This window comes from Mytilus galloprovincialis, chromosome 12 (genome assembly GCF_965363235.1).
Source record: "Mytilus galloprovincialis chromosome 12, xbMytGall1.hap1.1, whole genome shotgun sequence".
Taxonomy (NCBI): Eukaryota; Metazoa; Mollusca; class Bivalvia; order Mytilida; family Mytilidae; genus Mytilus; species Mytilus galloprovincialis.
Window position 1 is genome coordinate 5,119,076 of NC_134849.1, and position 8,712 is coordinate 5,127,787.

The 8,712-nt window shown below is 36.0% G+C and overlaps 1 long non-coding RNA gene across 1 annotated transcript; it reads right to left on the reverse strand.

Annotated features, from left to right (window-relative positions):
• Window positions 1-871: 871 nt before the first annotated feature.
• On the reverse strand, window positions 872-8,499 carry LOC143055341 (uncharacterized). Its single transcript, XR_012971996.1, has 2 exons — window positions 8,208-8,499; window positions 872-7,878 (listed from the first exon to the last, which is right to left on the reverse strand). It is a non-coding gene; the product is annotated as an uncharacterized LOC143055341 (long non-coding RNA).
• Between the last annotated feature and the right edge of the window lie 213 nt (window positions 8,500-8,712).

The following is an 8,712-nucleotide window of genomic DNA, read 5'->3' on the forward strand; positions in this document are numbered from 1 at the left end:
ACAAGACCTTGCAGTAAGATTTAACATTTCACAAAGTTCTGTTAGCAGGATTTTAATAACTTGGGCAAACTATCTGTATTGCATGCTTGGTAGTTTACCATTGTGGTCCTCCAGAGCTGCCATAGATGAAAGCATGCCACAGTCATTTAAAGACACATATCCGAAAACTAGAGTTATTCTGGACTGTACAGTGATAAGGGTACAGACTCCAAGTTCCAAGGTTTTGAACTCTGAAACGTACTCAAGTTACAAAAGTCATACAACTTTTAAATCTTTGGTTGGAATAACTCCCAATGGAGCCATATCGTTTGTAAGCTCTCTGTACACAGGTTCAATTTCTGATAAGGCCATTACTGAAAAGTCAGGGATATTAGACTTGTTAGAGCCAGGTGACGAAGTTATGGCTGACAAGGGTTTTTTGATTAATGACCTGCTTAAGACCAAACAAGCAAGTTTGGTAATACCCCCTTTTTTAGGGCAAAAGGCTAAATTCTCAAAAAGATGAAGTTGAGAAGACTCATGAAATTGCACGATTGAGGATCCATGTTGAAAGAGCAATACGGAGAATCAAAGAATACCATCTATTTGATAAGGTTTTACCCTTGAATATGGCCTCTTTAATCAATCAGATATGGACAGTTTGTGCTATACTGACAAATTTCAGAGGCCCATTATTTTAAGTCAAATCGTAGAATTCATAGGGAGAAAAAACAAAACTCATTTTACTCTGTTTAACTTGTATGTATTCTTATCAGGAGTCAAAATTTTAATGTATAAAACTTTTTAACTTAAGGCCAAAATATACCGTTAGGTAGCTAAACAGTTAGTTAACCAAAACACTCTATGTGGCAAGTACTAATCACTGAATTCATTTTGACGAATAATGTTTATTATTTGATATGATATACAGTTGTTACAGACATGTGTTGAGTGCGTGTGGTAAAAGCTACAATAGAAAAATGAAAACCTTATACTAGTTGATAAAAATTACAATTTAAAGAAAACACGGATAAAGGTGAATTTTGAAAACAAAACAATGTATTTATATATCAAAAAGCTTTAAAAACGTAGACAAATAATCCTTTACATGGAAAATACCATAATATATAGTCTTGGCATAAAATATAATGTCTCTGACGGGTTGCCATACTTTAGAAAATTAACAAAATATGTATGTGATATGTCTTGTACAATTACTTCTTTTATATTAAATATATCTCAAAAATACATATGCATCTGTATAGAATAAACATCAAATATCAAAAATTAACTTACATATTGATCTGCCAGCATAGGATGACCAAGTTCTATGAAGATTTAAAACATTTGTCACCTTGTTGTGGTACACAACATCTATGAGTATACACAGGAAACAGGAAATAAACTCTTTAAATTGAAAGTGAAAGTACTCTTTAAAATGAAACTACAGGTAATTATAAAAATAAATGTAAAGGTAAATTTACCTGGATTGAAAAGTGAGAGTAGTACTTAAATTAAAGTATAAATGTAAACAATGACAATTAGGCAAACAATTAATAAAGTTATCAAATTATATAGGGAATGAAAACAGAACACTCCCCGTCTGATATGAAAAATATCACCATACTCATAGATCAAAAAAGTTCTTAATAATAAAAACTTACAAGTGTTCAAAAAATTCTACATAACACTCAAATACTTGTTTCAAAAGTTCTAAGTCTCAACTATGACACAGTAACACAACTTGGCTAATTGGTCGCACATACACACGATGTTGTTTGTCTTTTACAACCCTCAACTGAACTTTACGAACCAAATTGTCTCTACCTGGAAAAACACGTTCAACAAGACCTATTGGCCAGTTATTTCGATGGAGTTCATTGTCTTTAAGAAGCACTACATCACCTTCTTGAATGTTTTGTTTGATGTGTTGCCATTTGCGACGAGTTTGTAACGACTGCAAATATTCTTGTCGCCAACGTGTCCAAAATTTGTCAGCTAACACTTGAACAAATTTCCACTGATTTGTGTAAACATCACGCGTGTTCAAATGGCTGAAGTCCTCAATATTGTCACTCACTTTCTGTGTTAGCAAAGTACTTGGAGATAAGATGGATGGTGCGTTAGGATCGGATGAAATAGGCACTAACGGACGAGAGTTCATAATAGCTGTTGTTTCTGCCATGAAAGTACATAAGACTTCATGTGTGAGTCGTTGATGTCTAGCTTCAAACAATATTGAGTCCAATATACGCCTTGCTATGCCAATGAGACGTTCCCATGCACCGCCCATGTGGGATGAATACGGTGTATTGAATTTCCACACAGTTTTTTGTTCTTTCATGAAGGATTGAAACACTGAGTCCTCAACAAAAGAAGCTTCTATGCCAAGCTCTCGGGCTCCGCCAATAAAGTTGGTTCCTCTATCAGAGAAGAATTCTTTAACATATCCTCTGATTGATATGAAGCGGCGAAGTGAATTAATAAATGATGCGGTAGTCATCTCTTCAATTATTTCAATATGAACACCTCGACATGAAAAACAAACAAATAAGACAGCCCATCTTTTTGAATTTGCGCTTCCACCGCGAGTACGTCTTGTGACAATGTTCCAGGGTCCAAAACAATCAACGCCAACATATGTAAATGGTGGGCATGCTAAAAGTCTTTCTTCTGGAAGATCCGCCATTTTTTGAGTCGAAAAAGTACCTCTAAACCTTCGGCATAAAACGCAACTTGAAATAATTGAGTATATCAAACGCTTGAGACCGGTAATCCAGTAACCAGCACTCCTGATTGCGCCTTCGGTTATATGGCGTCCCTGGTGACGGACTTGTTCGTGATAATGTAACACTAGTAATCTTGCAATATGGTGTTTACCAGGAATTAAAATAGGATTCTTTTCACCAAGTGTCAATGTAGAGCGATTCAATCTACCTCCTACTCGCAAAATACCATGTTCATCCAGTATTGGGTCAAGTTTTAAAATAGCACTATTTTTTGAAACATGCTGGTCAGTATTTAGAGAATCTATTTCGTGTTCAAAGAATTCCTTTTGTACTTGTCTAATAATCAATGTCTCGGTTCCCTTGATAAAATCTGGAGTGTCCTTTTCAACGCAAATATGCCAACCTTTGCAACGAGATGTTGTTGTAGTACCTAAAGTCTTAGCTATGTGTCTCAAGAGTGATAATGATCTGACGAGAGATTGCCAACTAGAAAACTTACTGTATCGTTGAGAGTCAATCTGTAGACTGTCGATTTGTGTTTTACGTGAAACAATTTCAGGGCGAATTTCCTTATCGCAATGTGGTGATAACAACGGAAAAGATACAATATCAAAAGGTTCCTTGTTTAATAGCCATTTCGGTCCGTTAATCCAAGAACTAATAATTTGCATGTCTGGACAGCTAATAAATCTAGTCCCTAAGTCAGCTGGGTTTCTATCCGTTGATACATATGACCACTGTGAAGGTTCCGACACTGTATGAATCTTTTCTACACGATTACTGACATATGTGAAGAATCGACGGGTGGTATTACATATATATCCTAACACTACTCGACTGTCTGTGTAGTAATGACAAACACTCGGAGAAAGATTCATATGATGACATATCGCTTCTCCAACTTCCGTAGCCAACACGGCACCGCACAGTTCCAATCTAGGAATGGTATGACCTTTGATAGGTGCAAGTTTCGACTTTCCAGTAAGAAAACCTATAAATGACGAACCAGTTTCATCGATTGCCTCCAGGTAAGCTACAGCAGAGATTGCTTGTTCTGAAGCATCAGAGAAAATGTGGATATCAACTTGGCGTGTCAAAGAAATAGATACCGGAACAATCATACTCGGTATTTCAAAACAACTAAAAGATTTCAAAGACTTCAAACAGTTTTTCCATTTTGTTTCATGATCAATCGACAGCGGATCATCCCAATCAGTTCCTGGTGGAACAACTTCTCGAAGTAGAATTTTTCCACTGATGACTAGCGGCGTAATAAAACCTAACGGATCAAACAAACTGTTAATAGTTGAAAGTATGCCTCTACGGGTGATTGGTTTTTCATCATCATTAACACGAAAGATAAACATGTCTGTCTGTAAATTCCATGACAAACCTAAACTATGCTGAACAGGCAAAGTATCTGAGCACAAATCTAAATCTTTTAACTCTTTTCCTAAATCCTCTAAAGGAAAAGCTTTCATCACATCGATATCGTTTGAAATGATTTTGTGTAGTCGTATGTTCCCATTATCCTTGAGAGCTTTTTGTGTTCTTTGCATTAGGTCAATTGCATCATACTTGTCTGCAAAAGATATCAGACCATCATCTACATAAAAATCATTCGTAACAAAAGAACGCACATCATTTTCAGCTTCTGAAACAGCTTCACGTAAACCATATGTCGCTACAGCAGGTGAAGGGGTGTTGCCAAACACATGTACTTTCATGCGGTATTCAATCAACGGTTTTGGGATGTCATTGCTCTCATACCAAAAGAAACGCAAATAATCTCGATGATATTCATCAACATGAAATTGGTAAAACATTTGTTCAACGTCACCTGTTATTGCAATTCTATTCTTTCTAAAACGCATGAGCACTCCAACAAGGTTATTAGTCAGGTCCGGTCCGGACATTAGAATACTATTAAGAGATACTCCTTCATACAGTGCTGATGAGTCGAAAACTCCACGTATTTGATTTGGTTTTTTAGGGTGGTACACCCCAAAAAGAGGAAGATACCAGCATTCTCCTGGAATCTCGTCAGGTGCCACTTCAGCTGCACCACTACTAATCACTTTTGACATAAAGGTAACAAAATGTTCAAGCTTTTTAGAGTCCTTGCGCAAGCTTGAGTTTAAAATCTGAGCTCTTTTCCATGCTTGATAACGATTGTTAGGCATTTGTGGTTTCGGTTGTATAAATGGCAAAGGAGCTGACCAAAGACCATTCTCATCTTTACGAAAGTGACGTTGCATTAGTTCTAGAAACTGTCTGTCCTGAACCGAGGGACCTAATTTGTTGTCTGTCGGTGTACGAACAAAAATGTGATCTTGAACATCGTTAACCTTGATATTTAAATCACACAAAGGGAAAGTTGTGTGTCGTCCATCATTTAACACATGAGTTTTGCGAACGTTGATAACAGAAGGAGCATGAACCTTCCCAAGACATACCTCTCCAATTACAACCCATCCTAAAGGAAGTTTTTGTGCAAAAGGTTCACCTTTGCCACCAATAATTTGTTCCGTTACATGGTGCACTTCAGGTAAGTCGCGTCCTATCAAAAGTTCCACTTTACAACTTGGATCTAATGCAGGTAAGTATGGAGCAATACTATGTAGATGCGGGTGTGCATTAGCAACATCTGGAGTTGGTATTTCATGTAAATCACTAGGAATGGAGTCACATTCTATAACTTCTGGCATATCAAACATTGATTGTCCATCAATAGAGCATATACGAATACCACTAGCATATCTGCCTACCATAGTAGAGCTACCAGAACATGACGACAATACGAACTGTTTTTGAGAACCATGGAGTCCAAGTCGATCGAAAAGATCCGGCGTCGCAAGACTATGATTACTCTGATCATCTATAATTGCGTAGACACGAACAGACTGTTCAGGAGAAGTTCCAGAGAAAACATCCACTAAAACTGTTTTCCCACACGAACGCCCGGCACGCATATTTCCACACAATCTTGTACATATTGCTGATACTGTTTCTGTAGATAACTCCCCGCCATTGTCTTCATCAGTTTTTGGTGTACTGATTTTGTCGGTTGTGGGTGGACGATCTATGTGCATAGATGAAACATGGCGATTGTTTCCGCAAATTGAACATTTAACATTGACATTGCAGTTCCTTGATATATGGTCATTTGATTGACAACAACGGAAACATATTTTCTTTTCACGGAGAAAACGCTGACGATCCTGAAATGGTCGCTTTTGAAAACCGCGACACTCACTTAAAGTATGTCCAGCTTTATGTATCGGACAACGATTATTGCTATCATTTACACGAGTGTTACTCTGAGCTGAAACCTCAACTATCCTAGTAAGAACTGGATTTGAAGAACGCTTTGTATTGCTAGAAGTGCTAGAATTTGAATAACTAAAAGCAGGATCATTGCGAATTTGACACATATCTCTGATGAAATTAATAAAGAAGGAAAATGGCGGATACGGCACTGAATGTTTTTTCTTGTAATTTGACGCTTGTGTTGTCCATTTCTCTTGCAGGGAATAAGAAAGCTTTGATACGATCGGAGAAACACCTGACGAAGAATTAAAGTAGCTTAACAGTGTTGAATACATCGGGTTCGCCATTGCGGACTCTATTTCACTAAGTATGTCAAGGAGATCGTAGAGTTTCGAACTGTTATTGTTTGTGATAATCGGAAAATAATTCAATTTTTTCTTCAAAGCATTTTCTACCATTTCCGGTCGACCATATCGTTCCTGTAATCGATCCCAAATGCGGTTTAAACCTCTCGATGGATCGTGTGCATTTGAAGCTCTTAGACTCCTGGCAAATTTCGAGGACTCCGGACCTAGCCATTTTATTAACAAATCCATTTCCTCGAATGGAGAAACACAGAGTTCACCAGTTATACTCTGAAAAGATGCTCGCCAGGAAGCAAAAGATTCGGGTGTGTCATCAAAGTTCATAAAACGTGTCAACAGAAAATCTTTCCGTAGCATGAATTTTGTAACATCAGACATGACACTTACGTACGGATTATGTGGTGGTAAGTAAGACATAGGTTGAGGTTGTTGATAGTTGGTAGCATTTGATTGAAAATGTGATGGTTGACTAGATACTGCAGTATAAATCGGTTGACTTGGCACTGTAGCAGAAATCGGTTGACTTAACACTGTAGCGGAAATCGGTTGACTTGACACTGTAGCGGAAATCGGTTGACTTAACATTGTAGCCGAAATCGGTTGCATCATGGATAATAATTCAGATGATACAGGAGGAAGATTATTGTATTGAGGAGCAAACGGAGCCGTCACTGAAATATATGGCTGATTATCAGAAAAGCCAACACCATTTGTGCATTGATTTGCACTATAACTTGGTAATTTGTCTACGTACTTGCTAACCTTGTCATGTTTGTCCTCTAACACCATCGGCAATTCTTGATCTTGATCTTCCAAAATTCTTGCCTCTACCTCTGCTGCTTCAACTATTCCTTCCTGTTTTACAACGCTCATACTTGCTTCTATATCTGCTTTTTGCTTTAACAATTCACTTTCTCTTTTAACATATTCTAAACGAACCTTTTCTGCCTCTGCTTTTGCTCTTTTGTGACTCGCTGTTGACCCAACTGTTGATCCACTCACTTCCGATAATTCTTCAACTAATTCAAGTTTCTTTTTCTTAATATCGTTACTAATTCTTCTGACGACGCTAATAGAGCTATTAAAAAATTCGTTGTGATCGTGCAACACTTTTCTGGATTCTTCAGTATTTGTCCTTTGTAAATATTGTTTATACTCTTCTGAACGACGACAAAATTCTTTGAAATTTGTATTTACATTTTTCTCTAAATTTCTATAATCCTTTAACATCTGACAGGATGGCAGAGTAACAAATAAATCCTCTAACTTAGACCATACATTGTCAACTTTGTCCTTTAGTTTTTCACTTTGTTCGTCAAACATTGCTTTGCCTTTTACTGTAAATTTCCTTACTCGGTTATCTGACATCTGAACCTCAATATCTTTTACTATACCGTTAGGTAGTTAAACAGTTAGTTAACCAAAACACTCTATGTGGCAAGTACTAATCACTGAATTCATTTTGACGAATAATGTTTATTATTTGATATGATATACAGTTGTTACAGACATGTGTTGAGTGCGTGTGGTAAAAGCTACAATAGAAAAATGAAAACCTTATACTAGTTGATAAAAATTACAATTTAAAGAAAACACGGATAAAGGTGAATTTTGAAAACAAAACAATGTATTTATATATCAAAAAGCTTTAAAAACGTAGACAAATAATCCTTTACATGGAAAATACCATAATATATAGTCTTGGCATAAAATATAATGTCTCTGACGGGTTGCCATACTTTAGAAAATTAACAAAATATGTATGTGATATGTCTTGTACAATTACTTCTTTTATATTAAATATATCTCAAAAATACATATGCATCTGTATAGAATAAACATCAAATATCAAAAATTAACTTACATATTGATCTGCCAGCATAGGATGACCAAGTTCTATGAAGATTTAAAACATTTGTCACCTTGTTGTGGTACACAACATCTATGAGTATAAACAGGAAACAGGAAATAAACTCTTTAAAGTGAAAGTGAAAGTACTCTTTAAAATGAAACTACAGGTAATTATAAAAATAAATGTAAAGGTAAATTTACCTGGATTGAAAAGTGAGAGTAGTACTTAAATTAAAGTATAAATGTAAACAATGACAATTAGGCAAACAATTAATAAAGTTATCAAATTATATAGGGAATGAAAACAGAACACAAAATAAAAAAAACCTAGATTCTCATCCCATCCCAACCAGATTTGGCACCCTTGCCAAAAATTAATTTGGTTTTTTGCCGAATGTCAATTTCTTTAAAGTTTACAAACTTTTTTCACTAAAATTGATAAAAAAAAAATTAAATAATTCTTGACTATAACAAAATTTGAACAAGGTTTGAAAAGATCTAGGAATGTTTTATAACGG